The sequence below is a fragment of the Rousettus aegyptiacus genome, unplaced genomic scaffold (assembly GCF_014176215.1).
Source record: "Rousettus aegyptiacus isolate mRouAeg1 unplaced genomic scaffold, mRouAeg1.p scaffold_m13_p_6, whole genome shotgun sequence".
Taxonomy (NCBI): domain Eukaryota; kingdom Metazoa; phylum Chordata; class Mammalia; order Chiroptera; family Pteropodidae; genus Rousettus; species Rousettus aegyptiacus.
The window spans coordinates 91,350,353-91,370,044 of NW_023416309.1; the positions used below are offsets into that span (position 1 = coordinate 91,350,353).

Genomic DNA, 19,692 nt, shown 5'->3' on the forward strand with positions numbered 1-19,692 from the left:
AGCCCTTTCTAGGTCACATACCTTATACCAGTTAACCTGGTACCTCTCCAGAGACCATCATTATCTTCATTTTATGGATGAAGAAATAGAGAATGAGAAAGGTCAAGTCAGGGACACAGCAGCTAAGTGATACCCAAATGAATGCAATGGAAAAGAAGTGCCTCGGCCCAGGTGTGCCGGGAGAACGTATTCATTCCAACTCAGCTCATTTCAGAGCAAGTTTACAAACTTCTTAGGTGGGCTTATGAGGCGCAAACCCTAGACCTGGGGGAAGCAAGGATGCCTAAGACGCAAAACATGCCATCAAGGAATTTGTAATCCAGCAGGGATCCAGACATAAAAACAACGATTCATAAAAGATGTGATAAATCTTATGGGTCTCAGAAAGTCATTCCTATTTTATTTTCTGTAACTCGACTTAATCTCAATAAAATTCTCCATTCCCTTCATCCCCGCCCCCACCAAAATTCTGTCAAGCCAGTCCAGGCTGTCTCACTAAGTCAATCCCATATTTTCTTCTCCTTCAGGGAGGCTTCCTAAGACTGTGTCTGAGTTCTAAGCATCATGTGCTGAGTGGGTGTTAGAGGTGGAGGCAAAGACTACCTGCGTGCCACTTGTTACCATTGTGCTGACCTTTGCCTGACCCTCAGGTGTGATTACCTGTGGTGTGGTTACCTGTCCATCTTCATCGTGATGCAGGCACCGTCAGGATCCACTTGCTGGCTGACTCAGATTGTCCTTCTTGGAGACACAGGGAGATCTGGAGTCCTCCCACACTGCTGGGGAGCCTAAGAAACTGCGAGGGGCTGCTTCAGACTCTCCCTGCTCTCAGCTTCTCGTGTAATCATCTCTACTGTCTGCTCTCAGGCCTCAGAAGTATAAGGAACACCTGCATACTGCCCGGATTCAGGGCGGGGTCCCTCTGCTCTGGATACTCATGCTTATCTGGGGGCACTATCATCCCACCCCATGTGAGGCTGACTCTGGGGAGCAGGATTCCTTCTCTATGCATTCACCATCTGCTTTCCAGCTTTCACTCCGACCCTCTAATGTTCTTCCTCTTGGGAGGTGGAAGTGGGCAGAGGGCCGAGCTCAGCAAGCATTTTGTTAAATCTTTACAGCTTACACCTGGACTAGGACGTTGCTCTTAAGACCCAACAATTTAACCATATTGTTCTTGCTTTGTAGTCCTGCCTGGACTCCAGAGACCTTTTATCTAGCGGCCTGTATGTGAAAACGTCTCAAAAGGATAAAAGGAGATTTGGAGGGGGAAAAGCCAGATGTAGTAAAGGATGACACACCAGAACCAGTGAGAGTAAAAAGCAGCATCTTCTGCCTCTAGGAACGTAATGTGAAGAAGAAGACAGGAGGGGGCAGCCGGCCCTCATCATCACGGACCTTATCATGCACTTAGTTCACTCTTCATATGCTCTTTTTTCTTTTCTTCTTTTTTTTAAACAACCATAGCTCCTGGTATTCCTAGGAAGTCTCCCCTCCAAGTACTAACCAGGCCCGACCCTGCTTAGCTTCCGAGGTCAGACGAGAAAGAGGAGGTCCCTCTCTTCTCATTTGTGTTGGGGACCTTCTTAGATTAAATGGTGATAGGACCTTAGGTTTGCCTAACTCGTCAGTTTCCTAAGCATCTTAGATCCCTTAGTGCATTAGGTTATCACATCTCCATGAGGAGAGCAGGTATTATCATCCTCACTTTACAGATGAGGAAACCAAGATTCAGAAAGGTTATGGGACTTGGCCTGGGGAAACTGGAGAATGACAACCATCTCCAGAACTTACTCTTCTGTTTCTAAATTTTTTTGTGAGGGGATACACTCAAAAGTACTGAGTAGAGACATGAATAAATTTGAATTTAGAGGGAACGTTCTGGTAGGGATGGGAAGGATAGGCTGGAGGGATCTAAGGCTGGAGAAAGGTGCTCTGTTAGGAGATAATTCCAATTGTTCAAGCGCGAGATCATGAGGGCCTACTTTAAAAGAGGAGCTCAGAAATGGAGTAATCAGAGAGAGAGAGAGAGAGAGTAAAGAAGGTCAGTATACAACACACATCAAAACCATCTAGAGGTCTTATTAAAACACAGATTCCTGGGTCCCACCCCCAAAGATGCTGACTAAGGAGAATGAGGGTGAAGTCCAAGTATTTTTATTTCTAACTAGTTTTCCAGCTGCTGCTACTCCTGCTGCTGGTGATCTGGTGACCTTACTCTGAGAACCTCTCCTCTACAAGACTTAGCCACCAATAGGATGTAGGAAGGGAGGGAGAGTGTGAAGCCTATGAAGACTTTCAGGTCCCTGCTACAGCTGTCTGGGTAGATAAGGGTGGGTTCAGTTTGGGAGGTATCGAGTTTGGGGTCCCTTAGAAACCCCCAGGAAGAGATAGCTCATGAAAAGTTGGATATATATGTGTGGAACTCAGGAGGGAGAGAGAAGATTTGGAAGTCATCAGAACAGAGCTGGTCGTGAGCGTGAGTGAGATTGCGGAGAAGGAGAAGCCCACAGGGCAGATTCCTGTGACTGAAGTGGTGTCTTGATCGAAATCATCAGCCTTCAAGAAAAATAAGATAGGCATGAGTTTCCACTGGTCATTTTGAACTGTATGCTTTTTGTGTTTGATCTCAGCGACCCGGGCTTAGGTAACAGTTTTCTGGGGCTTTGAAATCCTCCTTAAGATTCTGATCAAAGGTTAGCTGTGTTTTACCACTGACATGACAGACATTAAAGGAAACCTTTTATTTATTAATTTGGCCATTAATATAATCGTTTTGGCCAAACAGCAGGATCTTCCTAATCTTCCATCTCCTTATATATGACGCTGGGGACTGATACCTCTCTCACGGAGTTCCTGAGAACATGGGGATAATGAATATTAATCGCAGCACCCGGCTGACACACAGGAGCAACTCAATGAGGCTAATTCATTATTGCCATCAGACCACCTTCTAGGTCAGGTGGCTTTGTTGACTAAACCTATTGGACAGGGGCCAAGGAAAGACTCACTTCACATGGAATTCTATCCAATGCAAAGAGAGTGATTTCGAATCCACAATAGCAGTAATATCAGTCTTATAATTATTGCAGTTTCAGAATTCAGAGGTAAAAAATTCTTTAGAGCAATGCATATTGTCCCTTGTTTCATAGTGTGTTTATGACAATTGAAGTGGGAGGAAGGTAGCCTTCCTATGTTCTAGGCAGGCTGGATATACTATTTCATTTAACTTTTCAATGTAATATCTTTCATGAGGCCCCATTGAATGGCTCTAATTGTTTCTCAGCAAAGGGAAGAATTACTGGGTCCTTGTAGTCCCAGCAAAGCAGATAGCTGGTCACAGTTCTGAGGTGACTGACAGGCAGCCAGCTTTGTGTAGACAAACACAGGCTTTCTTTGGGTCATTTAAACCATGGCTCCCCAACCCCTGGTTAGGAACTGGGCCGCATAGCAGGAGGTGAGTGGTGGGCTAGCTTCATCTATATGCAGCCGCTGGCTAGCATCACTGCCTCAGCTCCACCTCAGATCATCAGGCATTAGATTCTCATAGGAGCACTGGCCCCTCGTGCTGATTCAAACCATTCTCTCTTATCACCCTCTCCTGCCTGCATTTTCTCCGGGAGCCGCAACACTTCTTTTTTTATTTGCCTGCTATTTTCCCCCTTCTGCACCTGAAATCCCCTTTAATATGAATATTAATGTCAGCATCTTAACCGGAGAGCCTTATCTAGTCTAGCTGCTTTGATTCAGATGCGGTCTGGAAAGAAAACTGAATTTGTGGGGCTTGGCTGACATCTCTCCAAGTGCTCCTGTACTTTTCTTTCCAGAGAATTCTCACCTCTCCCCTGGTCCCGGTGTGCTAATGAAATAGATACTCTCTTCTGTTTCTGCTGGGCACAGAATGAGGCCCAAATGAGTTTTCTAATGGTTTGTTTTCCAGCTGGGCTGAAAGGAATCAAAGCCACAAACCACCAACGAGGGCCCAAGACATCTAAAAGAACAGAGGAAGCCATTTAAAAGTCTGAAAAATTAAGTAAAATAAAATTAAAGTAAAATAAAATCAAAGGCTAGAGGGATTCTTTGTAGTTATTTTATTAAGAAGTAGGAGATTATTTTTATATACGTGTAAATGTACGCCATTAACAAATTACGTTATAGTAGGTTATTTAACAATCAGCAATGCCAATGGTGTTTTTTTTTAAATTAAAGCGCATATATGTATATATATATATATATATATATATATATATATATATCCTCATCTAACAAACCCTTTAATACCTTCCCCTAATCCCTACCACACTGCCACCAAGAACTTCTGCTAAGGGATCAGCAAACCCATCTATAGCCACAAACCCTTCTCTGAGTACTTCCTACACCACCTTGGCGCAGTGGAACCTCAAGGTACCTGTGAGTCCCCTTACTCTCCCTCAGCTTGGGGTCCAATGGTAGGATAATGTAGGATAATGGCCTTTCTTATTCTCCATTGCTACTTTGAGACAATTATTCCCCAATCCTCTTATTAAAACAAACTAACACTAAAACACACAACAGTAAACTCCTTTCCTTTGAAGTGCATGCTCTCCTATATTACTTCTCTTCCACCGTGTTCAGTTGTCAGTTTCCCTTGTTCGTTGGAGACTTTAGGACCTCTTCATGGTCATTGTCTCTTATAATCCATGCCAGTGAGTTTAATAAGTTCTATATGCGGGTTAGCTGCTCACCCAAAGCCCTGTGAATCAACTCATTGACCTTCTCAACTGTACCTTAACCCATATGCCTATAATTTCACCCAGATCTTGTCATCTCTAAATACCTGAACCCCTTCCAAAGTATCTTGCCAGGAATTATTCAGCCTCATGCCTCCAATCTATTAATTCACTACTTTTTCTTTTATTCACTGGCCCTCACTGGACATCACTTATATCTTTCTGACTTATAATTCATGATTTATCAATATCATCACGCCCCTTGCACTATCTTTAACTATTTTACCCTTCTTTACTTCCATCATACTCATCTTAAAAACCAAACATTTTCTATACCAGCACCTCCAGGAATGGCTATAGTAAACCCCCAAATGAAGCAAATTGTTGTCACTTTAAATGAAAACCTTACTTCAAATGAGTACGTCATGACACCTAGGAATCCTACTCTATCCCTCTGGTCAGCTAGATGCCCTGTTCTCTCTGGCAACATCTTCACACCTTTTTTTTTTTCAATCTTCCAATTTCGTATTCTTACCTCTTACTTTATGGTTGAAGTCAAAGCCATCATACTGAAGTGCTGCTGTCTTTCCTTGACCAATTCAGTTACTCTGCTTGTGTCGGCATCAATCTTTTCTTCCACAACGGAGCAAGTGTCCTCCTCCTCTGAAAGACCTGTCTCTCTCTATGTACCTGCTTTTTTTTATCTCTCAAAGGCAATGCCTCTTCTCTATTGCACATCATTAACGGCCCCCTTCATTGGGTTGATTGGGTTAATCTCATCCACACACAAACTTGGTACGAGGTCTCCCATCTCAAACACTTTACAAACTAGAAAAGCTACTCTGATGAGCCCGTATCCTGCTGGAGCTCCATCCTGTTCTCCTTACTCTTCGGGCCAACTTCAGACAAGTGGTCTCTCTCCTCTTCCCTTCACAGTCACACTTTCCCACTTCGCCCCAGTACCCATGCTGTTCTGGTTCCTCCCCTCGCCACTCCAGGACAGCTCCTCTCAATGTCCCCGATGACCTCTCTGTCCTCACCCTGCTCCGATTTGCTGCTGAGGGGGCGCACCCCTTTCCTGACCCCCAGAAGTGACTGTGATCAAAGTGTCGCTCTTCGTGGCTTCCTCTTTCTCTGGTGTTCTCTATTAAACTTCTGGCTGTTTTGCCGTTTTGCTTGAATCATGCAGATACCAGCCTCCTCTAATCGCTCTCCATGAAGCTCACCATTATTATTATTTTTGTTTTTATTTTTTTTTTATCAATGCTCTTAGGCATGGGATTCTCGACTCTTTATTCCAAGCAGATTCAAGTCTCCACAGGCAGAGCCGTGAAGCTTTTCTTCCTTACGGCCCACCTGTCCCACTAGGCAGAGCCCCGCCACCACTGCCCTGGAGCTGGGCCAGAGACCTCCTTTTCCCAGAGCGACACCCCTGCTCTAAGACTGGGTACCCTGGGTACCGGGAGAAGGGGATGTGGAAACGCTTTATCTTCTCAGGTTACCCATCCCACTGTAGAGTCTCTGCTCTGCAAGTGAGCAAAGGGGACAGCCAGCCAGGGCCCCAGGACCCTGACTTCCTGGAGGAGAGCCACCACTCTACAAAGGGGGCTAAGCGAGGAAAGGGGGACCCAGTCCTCCTGGTGTGCCTATCGGGAATAGAACTTCTGCAGAATGGGGCTGGAGACTGAGAAACCTCAGCATATCCTACCTCTTCTCAGGTCAAACCACAGCCCCACGCTGGGGCCTAAGGGGAAAAGGGGCCTTGGCTGCCCGCACCCTGGGGAGAGCTTCCACAGCAGGGAGCTGGGGAGGGGAGGGTGACGCAGTAGGCATGTCTCTAACGCCACAGATTTTTGCTGTTCTTACCGAGATTTTGTAGATTTTCTTGAAAGAATGTTTCTCCTTTGCTGTATATACCCTTAGGTCACTTTCCAGAGACTTTAAATGATGGATGTTTGAAATAATTTTCTCAGTTAAATTGTTATCTTGCTGTGGAGGAAATCTTCCAAGCTCATTACTCCACCATTCCAGAAGCCTCACCTCTTAATTCATCTTTATTTGTTTACTATAATGTTTATTGACATGTTAGCAAAGGAGTTAACGGCACAAACTCCAGTCTAACCAGCCTGGATTCAAGTCTACTCTGCTGTTTGTTAGCAATGTTACTTAGAACAAGTTATTAAACTACTAATAACTACCTCAGTGGATTGTACTGAGGATAAATTAGATAATCCATGGGAAAACTCCTCCCTTGCAAGATATTTCGCTCAGGCGCCTAGTAAATGGTAGCTCTCATGTTCTTCTTGTCAACGTGCGCATGGCGACAGATTGCCACTAGGGGGCACCAAGAGCCAGGTGTAATGATGAAGTACTCAAGGGATTCAACGAGGTCATCCCAACGGTTATATTTGCAGGCAGACTGGAAGTAGGTCTTTTTTTCAAGAAGATGGAAGTTGAAGGCGCTTCCTAAGTATCACCAGTCCTTTCCCAAGTGGAAGCTTAGTTATGTACAAGGAAGTATGCTATGAAGAGGAATGTCTCGGTCGTGTTCAGGAGCCAGGAGGATGCACAGGTTCCCTTAAAGAACAACCAAATATAGTGAGTTGGTATTTACTTATGGAGTGCTCACCATGCGCTAAGGATGCTAACCAGCATAAGGCGTCATCCTGGTCCTTTCATTCTGATTGAAGAGGGCCCCGGAGGCTCAGCCAAGGACTCGACCTTTGGTCAAAGGATGATGAAGGGTCAACAGATACTCGGCAGCAGGGAGGAGGTAACGTAATGGAGAAGGCACGAATTATTTGAGTGGGTGCTGGAAAGGAGAGTGGCAAAGTCGGCGATGCCCCTGCAGTGCTGCAATAGACTGGCGTGATGCCAAACTTTGTCAAAGCGAAGCCTCCTCATAAAACTAAATTTTAAGAGAAACACCAAGAGTTACGAGAAATAAAAATGAGGCTCTTGTTTTGGCTGAAACAGGAGTTTGGAACCTAAATTTCTGCCCATTAGGCTTCTTTCTCACCTTCTAGCCCCCAAAATGGCGAATCGGCTAGTTTTTAAAAACCAAATCATATGTTGGAAGAACATCTACATATACAATTTGAAAGCTACTCAGTGGTCCAAACGGTCACGTGAATGGGTGAATGACTGCGAGGGTGGAGAAAACGAGGCAGAAGGATGGCCCAGTACCCTTACGCCAGCCGCCGGCAAGTGCCCCTGCTGGGTCACAGCTGCGTCCTATGCACTTCGCTCCTTCCTCCTTGTACCACTTCTCCTGTTTCTCTTCTCATTCTGCTCACGGCCTTACTCTAGGTTCAGGGTCTGAGCCCAGTCTTTGTCATTAATCTTGATTCTTGTCCTTGGTTATAATTTGCATTTGCCTCTTACTTCCAAGAGACAACCCAGTCCGACCCAGCCTTATGAATGGGAGTCCTAGCATGGATCTAGGAGGCCGCAGTTTTTGCCAGGAAAGAAGAATTAAAAGGCTCTAGCAACTGGTTCTATATGGAGGCAGAACTAATAGAGGAAGGGAACAAAGGAAAAGGGTTATTGATAAGCTAATACGTATTGAGTGGTGTCCAACACATTGCTAAGATGTTATTATTTGCACTTGTTTTTTATACAACTTAGCTTTATATATGCACATTATATGTTTTGTATCATATATATTTATATAAATACATGGGAGGCAGATGGGAATAGGACAAGTTTAAATGCCACAAAGCGCACCATTTTGATGAGGTTCAGCCATTTTTCCTGAATAAATGTTTCCCCATTTGCTGCAAGACTTTGGGTGATTTTCAGAGTTCTGAAAATGTTGGTTCTGATTGGTTTTGTCAGCGTTCTCGTTGCTTTTACCGACGAGTGGATTTTCAGAAGTCTTCACTCTGCCACTGTGCAAAGTGGAGCCTCGGGTCACAGTGCTTCCTGAGCATCTGTATCCACTGCATCACTCACTCGTGCTTGGCAGGGGGTCATCGAAAAACCCTGAGTCTTTTGTCACAAGCTGTTGGCTACTCCTTCCTGTATTTGATTGTGTTTAAGCAGGTTTAAGACTTCATTCTCATTCATTAATTTCTACTTCCTTCATCTTTTGTTGTTGTTCTAAGATGTCAAATAATTTTGAATCCTAGCTTTTTTTTTTCTTTTTTTTTAAGTTTCATTTAAGCCACAGACAGCATTCCTGGCTCAGTCAGAGCACAGACCAGCTTTTCGGTGCTGAACTGGGTGTCCTCCAAGGGGACCTTTACTCCGTGAACCAGTTTTGGGATCTTCATTACCCAACTGTTTCAAGCACTACAAACATCTACCAGCAAGACAACTTTTTCTAAAGAGGAAAGTTGGTTCATTTTACATGATTATTCATAGTGAATTGTCCCAACTTTAAATATTCACTATTTCTTTATTGTTTAGACATCATTAGCTTCTAAAGAATGTTCCACTCAGCGAAATATCAAAGATTCATCATCGCCCCTTTTTGAAAATTGGTCTCTCAAATTGCTATCCCCCTTTTCATCTCTCTGCACATTTCTCAAAGGACAGTAGCAATTGTGTGAGAATTAATTTGAAACCTTAGCAATCTTCTCCCTGATGAAGAAGGGTCAGGAAGAGCCTGGTCTGGGAAAAGCCAGCTCAGCTGCAGAGGCTGGTTCCAGTATGGGCAGCCTGCCCCGCTCATAGATGGCTCTAGGTGTGGGGCGGGAACGTTTTGACAGCAGAGTTCAAATTTCACTCAGAGGGACCTGGTGAGGTTCAGAGATGGTTTTTTGTTTTTAATTTACATGACAGCACCTACTCAATAGTGGACACACAGAGAGAATCCGACCTTCCCCACTCCCTAGGAGAGGGGGCTGGTGAGAGTACCATGGGATAAGAAGGCCCAGGTGAGCTGACTGAGATTCAGAGCTGCAGCCTCAGACACCCGTCTCCAGGGCGGACGTCCCCTGCTGTGAGCTGGGCCAGCACAGAGGACAACAACCCTGTTAGTATTCCCAGCTGACATCTGCCTGTCTCAGGAATAGCTCAATATTGAGTGTGACACATTCATGACTCCAGCGGTGAGGGTTCGGAGAAGGCAGGAGCTGCCAAGGAATGCCACTTTTAAGAGTGCCTGGTACAGTGGACACTAAGGCTGAAGGAGGCTAATAGACTGTGGTCAAATCTCTTGGAAAGTTATTTAACACTCTGAGTTTCGAGTTTCTGATTTATGAGATAAATATAATGGTCTCTCTCTTGCAGGATTGGTATGAAAGAAAGAGATGTACAGTAAGCGCTCAACATACACGAGGCCCCATAGATTGGGACTTTTCCGTCTCTTTCTCAGAGCACTTCCCCACCTCTACTGCCAGGTGGCGCCTGTGAGCAGTGCTGCCCTTCCAAAGGCTTTTCTTTCCACCCTTTGGGCGCTAGGTAATTATCCTTCTCTCTGTCAGTGCTCAGGCTGGCATTTAAATCACGTACTGCACACAGACTTTGTGGTTTTGATCCATCTGCTCCCTGAAGAACTGTGAAACTCAGAAATACCTACTCCTAGCCAGACATCCATTTCTCCAACAGGATTTGTCAGTTGATAAGCCTTTGTGATATAACCAGGCAGTTGGGCCTTCAAAAGAAGTCAAACATTTAATTAGGAATCTGTGTGTGTGTGTGTGTGTGTGTGTGTGTGTGTGTGTGTGTGTGTGTGCTTATCTCTATTATAAGTTAGAGAAACTTGAAAGCAAGTTTAGGCTGCGTGGGCCAATTACACTGGATCTTTCTGAACCCCACTTTTCGTTTGTCTGCAAAACGGTTGTAATAATAATAGCTGCTTCATAGGATTGTTGTGAGGATAGATGAGACGAGGCACTCAGAGTAAAACCAGGTAGAAAGTAATCGCTTGCTAAGTATAAGCAATTCTGACTGCCGAGAGCATGCGCTTTGAAGTCAGAAGGGCATGGTCTTGACTCCTGGCTCTCGGTGCTGCATGATCTTGAGTAAGCTTTGAAAACTCTCTGAGCTCCACTTGCCTTAAAAGTTCCAGGAGTATCATGAAAATTACAGAGATGTTTATAGAATACCTTTTGCTTTTTATTTGTATCATGTCTCATTTCAGATAGGATTTGCATTTACTCACAACAGAAATTAGCCCAGTGACTTTCTTTTTAAAAGAAAAACAGGGAAAGGGAAAAATGAGGAAAAACACAAGAGGTGAGGTTAGAATTTTGGATGATTACATCGTGGGAGTGTATAATTGCTAGTGATGGGTCACACATTTGGCTTTGAGCTTCTTAGCATCCAAAGCAATAAAGAAAGGAAATATGGTTAGTTAAATGATTCGGAGTGCCAGGAAAAATGCAGAGGAGTTCTGAAGAAGAAACCCAGCTGTTCCTAGTTCTGAGACCGAAGAGACCAACTGTATGTAGCACATGGTGAATACACAATAGATGTATAAATGTGAGCGTCCTCATCTTCAAGCACAGAGGAAGAGTGTGTCTAGGAATAAAAGCAACAAGGAAGAGGTAACTTTTGAGCAAATGAAACTAGATAAGAATTTGCCAGGTGCCTGGAGGGCTGGAGAAGGGAGGGAGTCTGTCCATATGAGAATGTGACAGCGTCTGGATCCTCCTCACCCATCAGCAGCATGGCGGCTGTAAAGCCAGGGACTCATGGGATGGAGATGCAGCTCCCATCAGACTGAAAGGCACAGGGACTTATGGTGTGAGGAGTCTGGGAGGAGAGGTGGCTTGAGAACTTTGTCCACACATCTGCTTTGGTTTAGAGTCTTCTTCCTCCTGGATGTCTGGTGTTTAATGACAAGCCTCAGAGGGAAGTGAGCTTGCTTGCTTGCTCTTTCTTTCTTTCTTTCTTCTTTCTTTCTTTCTTTCTTCTTTCTTTCTTTCTTTCTTTCTTTCTTTCTTTCTTTCTTTCTTTCTTTCTTTCTTTCTTTCTTTCTTTCTTTCTTTCTTTCTTTCTTTCTTTCTTCTCCTTTCTTCCTTTCTTTCCTTTCCTTTCCTTTCCTTTCCTTTCCTTCCTTCCTTCCTTCCTTCCTTCCTTCCTTTCTTTCTTTCTTTCTTTCTCTCGGCTCTCTTTCTTCTTTCTCTTTCTCTCTCTCTCTCTCTCTCTCTCTCTCTCTCTCTCTCTCTCTTTCTTTCTTTCTTTCTTTCTTTCTTTCTTTTTTTGACTGTGTTTTGTTTTGTTCTGTTTTCCTGAGGAGTCAGCCTTATGGCTCTTGAAAGAAGACAACAGTCAGGATGGTTACAGGGAATGTTACTTTTTTCCTCCAGGTCTTCTCAGCTATTACAAGCAGTGCTAGAGGACTTTTTGACATAATGGATTGAGCAAGCGTGTTTAGGCTGTAGAGACCCATAGTATCGATAGGGAACTGTGTTCTAAAACCTTCTCTTCTCACACCGCACGCTCGGCTCCTTTCTCCTTCTTCCTTCTTCATTTCTCCCAACACATATTCATTCCATCCCTGCCTCCTCTCTTCGCTCTTCTCCCTTCTCTCTCTCTCTCTCTCTGACAGAGTTGGATTGACCTGGCAGAAATCTGTGTTTCCTTCGGCTTTAGCCACCCAGGGGTGGGGCAGGCCCCCAGGAGCATCCACATCCTTCTATCCCCTTGGGACTTTGTCCTAAATAAATCTATATGCAAAGCCAGTGCTTTGCTGCAAGGCGTTTGTGCTCAGGAGGTTAAAAATGAGCTAATTAGGGATTACAAATAGGTTTGGATTTCTGAGCACACATTTGGTATTATCACCTAGCTCTCATGACAGTTGAGTCGCCACTCATTAGAACTTAAATACCCTCTCGGCTGTTTGATCACTGCAGCCCAGAGTAGTAGTGTTTTATCTCTGCAGTCCCCTGTTTTCTAAGAATTCTTTCCAAGGGCAGTTCTTGGTATGGTTCTGATTGGAATCTTTGTACCCTCTATGTGATGTTTGTGACAGAATCCACATTTTAGCCAGCTCTACCTAGGCCTGGTAGAAGGAACACAGGATGGGAGAATCAAGACTTCAGAGTTTCAAGTGTGATTGTCACAGACAAGTTTAGCAGCTTTGGATAAGTCACTTCTGTTTTCTGGTCCTCGATTTTCCCATCTATACAAAACAAACAAACAAAAACCATAAGAACGAAATTACTTATTAAAAATAATATTTTATATGTGGATTTTTCTGGGAAAAGTGTCTGTGACTATCATTATATTTTCAAAAGGGTCTGTAAGCAGCAAAGGTTAAGAATCCCTAGACTTGATGATGAATAAATTCTTATAATCCACTTTAGAGCAATTCTTTGGCTCTGTGCTTCTAGAAATGTTATACATCTAACTGTTCGGCCTATTTTTGCTGACTGTCTACTGTGTGTCAGGTCCTCTGATATGGTCCAAGGATGAAAAAGTAAATAAGACGGTTTCCAAGGAGACCACTCTCCCACGGGGGAGACAAACCCACACACAAAAGATTTCGATCCGATGTCTGAGGTGTAACGATGTAGACAGACACAGGGCATTGGAGGAACACGGGGCGTCTGGGAGTGCTGGCCACTTTCCCTCCTCGCCTCCAGAGGGGACGTGAACTGCCGAAAAGAGAGAGGGGGCTTTTAGGGGCATCCCTTCAGGTGTGCAAACTGGGGGGCATGTTCCCGTCACGGAATTCTGAAGGCCGCAGGCTCCCACTGACCCTGTCCCTGCCCCTCCCAATAACCCCCTCCCTGGATCTCTCTCTCTCCTTGTACTGATCAAGCTTGTTGATCTTACGTGGAAATGGGCTTCCTCCTTCCTGGATGTAACCCTACTGAGTGTTCCTCAGAACTCCTCCTTCTGGGCAGGAAGCCCTGCAGGAACCCCAGGATCCCACCAGCCCCCTTTCCTGCCCTTACAGGGCTCTCTTGGTCCCCTTTCATGCCCAGCACCCCAGGAGAGTGAACCTCAGAGACACTGAAGTTCTAGCTCTGCAAGAAACACTGTTAAATGGGAAATCTATTTTTTTTTTTAAAGAGCAGGAACATACATACATATCGGCACATGGTGGGCCAGAGGAGCAGATGATGCAGGAGGCCCTGGTTCTCATCCCCGTTGCTTTACCTGCCGGCTGGATCCAAGCCTTTCCGCCACGTCGGTACCCTTAGCCCCGACTCTCATCACCTCTGCCCTTGACCGTTCCACTCAACTTTCACACGTGCCTCACTGTGATTCATTCTCTATATGGCAGCCAGAGGGCGCTTTTAAAAAATGTGAATCAGAACGTGCCACTTCTCTACTAAAACTTCCCATATATTTTCACCAAACTTTGAATAAAATCCAAACTCCTCACTAAGTCCTGTAACACTTTCCGTGGTCTGGCGTCTGCCTACCTCTGGACCCCTCACCTCCTCACTCACTGACCTTCTCTCTGTCTGTCCCCTCCCAAACCACAGTAACGGCAGTTCTGCCTCAGGGCCTTTGCACGTGCTGTTCGTGTTGACTGAATTGCTCTTCACTCATCTTGACATGGCTTCTCCCTCTTCTGAGTCAGATCTCAGCTTAAAGGGCACTTTCTCTGTGCGTGAGAGGTCTTCCCTGAGGATCTGTTCTAAAGTTTCCCAACCTGACCCCCATCGCAGCTTTTTCGCTCTGCTTTATTTTACTCTCTTATGGTGTTTCTTAAAATCTGAAATTATTTTGTTTATTTTACTGTCTGTCTCCACTGCCCCACTAATGAGCCTTGTCTGTCACATTCTCTGTGTACTACCAGCACCTAGAACAGGGTATGACCTGTAAGAGATAATCACGTACTTACCGAATGGCTAAATGAATGATTATAAAGTCGTTTAACATATTTAAGCCCCAAATCCCCAGCTATATGTCTGATCTTGGATGATCCTTAGAAAATTCCCTGAGGTAGACATTACTATTATAGCCAGTTTACAGTTCAAGAAACTGAAAGTCAGATGAGTTAAGTAACTTGCCTAAAATCATAACTGTGGCCTGGAAGTGTATCCCTTCTGAGATCCCCACAAAGACTTGGGGGAGAGAAGCAGGGGAGAGAAATTCTCTCCATTCTTCCCAATTTTAAATCCCACTGAAAAGCTTGGGAATGGCACAAGATGCAACCTGTCTGGTGTAGCCAAAGGCAAAGTCTGTGCCCAGGACTCAGCCCAATGGGTGACAGACTCTATTCCCACATGTAATTTTTCTGTCTGATTCATTCTGAGCATATCCACTACATTGTCATTCATTTACTTAAGTATCGATTCATCACACACGTACTGTTTGTTAACAGCTAGGTACTAGCATAGATGCAAGGCAGCTCCGAAGAGGAATCCATTATGCTAATGGTCTGTCCCTGGTCTCCCCTAGGAGTGCATGGTCCCCGATGAGGTCTATTGGTCAAATTCTAGTTCTTTTCACTAAATAAGGTAATGCATATAAAGTGCTTATTAGCTAGGGTTGTGGCATGGAGTAGGCACTCCAGAAATGTTAGGATGGTGGTGGTGGTGATGATGATGATGGTGATGATGATGATGATGATGATGATGATGATGATGGCACCTATCCCTTCTTTCCTAGCCAGTTTGCCTAGAAGGGGAGAAAAATATTTAAAATGCCTTGGCATTTTTTCCCCCTTCCAGAGCCACTCTATTAAAAAATCCAGCACACATGACTCCCATTGCCTTTTCCTAAATCCACAGCCTATACAAGCAACTGAAAGTAATAAGCATAATTTAAATGCTGTGTCTTTCCTAATTAAAATCTACCCAGGAGGGGATGCCAGAGTTATTTTAGTCCATGTGACAGAGGAAGTTCTATTATATTAATTCAGGCTTCTAAACAGAGTCCAAAGAGAGATGTGTGTGTGTGTGTGTGTGTGTGTGTGTGTGTGTGTACAAGCATGTGTGCATGTGCGTGTAGTATAAGTTGTTTTGGGGGGCACCATTAAGAATGCATAGTGGGCCCTGAACAGGTTGTAGGATATGAATTTTCAAAGGGAGCTGTCGATGGAGCCACTGGAAATTGCTTCCTGAGGTGCCCCAGGCTGGTGAATAACGCTAGAGGCTGCCTTGGCCCTTTCAGGCGGTTCTGAAGAAACCCACTGGAATGGTTTTTCCATGAGGAGATCTGTCCCGGGCTGTCCCAGGCCTCTGCGTGGAGGCTCCACATGCTTGGCGGCCCCCTTGGAGACACTGTTTGCCAGAGCAGCTGTGTCGGCCCGGCTTCCCCAGGCAAGTCAGCAAAGCAAGCGGGGAGCCTTCTATTTACCCAGGGGCCTCTTTCCAGGGGGCCACCCCCCGCCCCCTGTCCTCGGAGCAAACCACACAAGAAAACAGGTCCAGAGAGAAGGAAGACAGTGGGAAAACAAGAAGGGAAAGAAGAGAAGGCAGGAAAACTTAGAAGCGCAGTTGCTTTAAAAGGGCTGAGAGACATTCTCTGTCAGGGTAGGTTTGCTTTTCAAGGCCAGGGGTTTGTCTCTGTGTGGGCGGACAGTTGGCTGAACTACGAAGACAGTTGAGGGCATGCTTTTCATTTTCAGAGGATCACCTGGCCCTGAGCCCGCACCATAATTACTAATATTTTTGAAATACATCTCACCGCATTTTCTCCCGTTGATAAATCCGTTTCTTTCTCAGCAGCTTTTTGGCCATATTGTCACTGAGAAGAAGAAGAAAGCCATCGAATAGGGAAGAAGGACGATATGATCATAAGGGGACCCAATTCACCCAGCAGGAAAAGCACTTACAGGTCTCAGAAGAGGGCCCAGCAGAGAGAGAAGGCAGGACAAGGGGTGTGAGATGTGGGTGTTTCTGTTCCCCAAATCAAGGTCAAACCGAGGTTTGTTGGGAAGTGGGGAGGGGAGGAAAGATGTTTAATGGGGGGGGGGGGGTTAGAAACACCCAGATAGGAAAATAGGAAACTAACCCCTGGGAAATGCAACGTTTTAGGCAGCGCTTGCTTGGCCATCCGCCACAGCTCCGGGGCGGGGGACCAGGACTGAGGAAGGCGTCCAGGTGAGGGGGCTGGAGTCCGATTGGCAGAGAGTCGGCAGACTCCGGCTCGATGCAGTGAACACATATGAGAGTTCCTGGGCCCCTGGAGATACAGGGGCTGAAAGAAATGAAGGCCTGGGTGGCAGATAAGGTGTACAGGGAGTGGGGACTCACGTCTAAAGGCCAAGTTGGGGACCACACACAAACCCCAAAGGACGAGGTGGGATGTCCTTCCCAGGCAGATACCCAGGAACCAGACCGAAACGTCAGCACGCAGAACCGAGATGACCCCCACTATCTCAGGACTTGCATGTGTCTCCCCCACCCAGACATGAGCTGCAGAAAGAGAAGGTAGAGAGAGAATCTTGAGGGGAACCACTCGGGACATTTGTATTTTGCATTGATTGAATTCTTAACCCAAAAGAAATCAAGATGAATGAAAGAGGCTGTTTTACGTTGGGAAATAAGAAATTACTTTTAATTGGCCAATTAAGTTTCCTGGAGAATCAAAGATGAAATCGATTATAGAGACTTTTAAGAGCTACACTTTTTTCCCACAACTGAATTGCAGTGTGAAAATTTTTACCTCTCTATTATAATGACCTTACACATCTACAAGTAGATTTAGAGCATACGAGTCACTTTTCTACCTATTAGCTTCACATCGAATTAAAGTAGACGTTCTTATCCCAACTTTATGGAGGCAGACAACAGAGGTTCAGTGATGGTAGGGGGCCTTGTTTAAGTTCGACGACTTTGAAGAAGGCCTCTTCCACGTCCATTTTAATATAAGCTGCTGAATTTCAGTCTAATATAGTGGTTCTCGCCTGGGCTGTTTTTGGAGACAATTTTGGTCATCACAACTTGGGGGTTGGATTGCTACCGGCATCCAGTGGGTAGAGGCCGGGGATGCTGCTAAGCATCTGATAATGCACAGGGCAGGCCTTCACAGCAAAGAATTATCTGGCCCCATATGCCATAGTGCCGAGGTGAAAAAAACCCTTTGATGTATTATAGGGGATTCCAGGAGAGGAAATTATATCTCTCCTTCCACACTTGAAGAAATGGACAAGGACCCAGAACCAAGGTGGTTACAATTTAATAAAGAAGGCACAACTGATAAACCTTAATTTGCTGGAGACACAGCCTCATTAAAACTTCCTTTCAAAAGTGCTGTGGGGAAGGAGTGAGTCAAAGGTCTCATCCAAGGACTGAGAGGAAGTGGTGTTCACCCTGGGCAGAGGGCACCCAGGGGTGGACTCAGAGTGGATAACTTTTAACTTCCTTTCCTCTGTATAACACAACTATTTTCCGTAACAATTGTAAACTGAAACAGATAACGCCTAAAATACTATGAAATTTTTCTTCTATTGAACATCATATACATAACCATATTTGTAACAAAAATAAAGGGAAAAAGTAGTAGATTAATACTTTTTAATTATATTAATGCATTTTCTTTTAAAAAATGCACACTTTCACATTGGCCTGTTGAAATAATGAACAATATTATAGATTCTATGTTTGTGCCTTAACTTCTGTAAATCAGTCAATGACTGTTCAAATTGTTTTTTTTCATATTTATGTTTAGTAGACAATATAGCTGAATTTGTCAAGCTACCTTCATTCATAAGTGATCAAATAATTTTTTTCTTAATTTTAATTTTGAAATTTTTCTTTGACACAAATCAACAGGCTTACAAGCAGGAATTTTAATATCTACACGAGGGCAACTTCGGCAGAGAGCTATAAAATACCCCATTTCTCAATAAATTCCAGAAATTGCAATACTGACCATGTCTGTTTCCCTTCAGGATCTGTTGTAGCAGCTTGCCAAAGTCTTCACAGTTGAAAGTGTCTATTAAAACACTTTCAGCAGAAAATTCATCGTATTTCTATCATATTTTTTTCTTGTGCAAAAATAAGGGAAATGACTGAATAACAGAAATTACCATTGATACAACATTGATATCACCATTTTTAAAGACCTTTAGACAGTGTACCCCCCCCCCCATTACCTACCCAAGGCCAATCCATTCTGCCACCCAGCCCTTGGTGTGCACATGACCACGGATGCTTCCTGGAGGAGGTGAGCGTCATTGCTCAGGGAAAGGATACATGTGGGGCGGCAGGCTGCATTGAATGTATTCCAAGATTAGGTCCTTTCTTTGTGTTTTAGTCTCTGCAAAAAGAATACGAAAATACGAAAACACATTAAAGAGTAAAGACCACATTGAATTGCGTAGTTAGGAATAGCTCCAGTTGCCATCCGTTATGTGCCTCAAAGATGCTGACATCCTTGAGGAGGGGCTATGTTGTAAACACATGTGTCTAAACCACATTGTAGGAAGTGGGCCATCACGGAGAGGGACAGATAGAGAGCTTGTGTCGGAAGTGGGGTGAGGTTAGAAGGAGGGAGTGACTGCTTCCAGCCAGGGGACTGTAGAAGATTTAATGGGAAAAGTGACATTTCGACTTGTCTCAAATTTGGATCCTTGAATTTTTGAAGACTATACTTAGCCCTAGAAGGCAGTGGATTGAGGGGATGAGGTTCTTCTAGCCTTCATTTCTGCATTTGCAAAAGAATCAGAGCATCTTTGTACTCCGGGTCCACACGGGAAATAGCAAAAGAGGAGATAGGGTGCTCTATGAAACGGAGCACAGCCCAGGGGTGCGGGCGGGATTGCTGGAACAGTAGTTAGCTGTGTGGGACATTCAGCAAATCACTTTCCTTCTCTAGACCACAATGTTCTCATCTGAAAAATCAAATGATTTACCAGATGAAATATCTTCTAGGTAGCCTCTGACTCAAACCTATTGTGTGATCCTAAAAGTGCCTTGGGGTGGATTTCTGAGAATGGGAACTGGGCTTCCTGCTCAGACAGGCACTTTGGTGAATGGGGATCAAGAGAGTCAACTGTGGTATTTTACAAGGTCACAGCCAGGCTGTCAGGAAGTCTGGGCTCTTCCTATTCCATCCACCTGCCTGGGGACCTTGAATCTCCATCTCTACTTTCCCTCTAGACATTCCCACCTCTCATCTCCAT

At 44.6% G+C, this 19,692-nt stretch overlaps 1 protein-coding gene across 1 annotated transcript in view; it reads right to left on the reverse strand.

The window, feature by feature from the left end:
* Positions 1 to 11,873: 11,873 nt before the first annotated feature.
* The window catches only part of HLF (HLF transcription factor, PAR bZIP family member), a 63,966-nt gene continuing 56,147 nt past the window's right edge, over positions 11,874 to 19,692 (reverse strand). The window contains exons 6-7 of the transcript XR_004951485.1: positions 18,668 to 18,827; positions 11,874 to 16,763 (exon numbers count right to left, since the gene is read on the reverse strand). The gene's annotated coding sequence lies outside the window, so the exon portion shown is untranslated. The remainder of the gene's footprint in view (positions 16,764 to 18,667; positions 18,828 to 19,692) is intronic.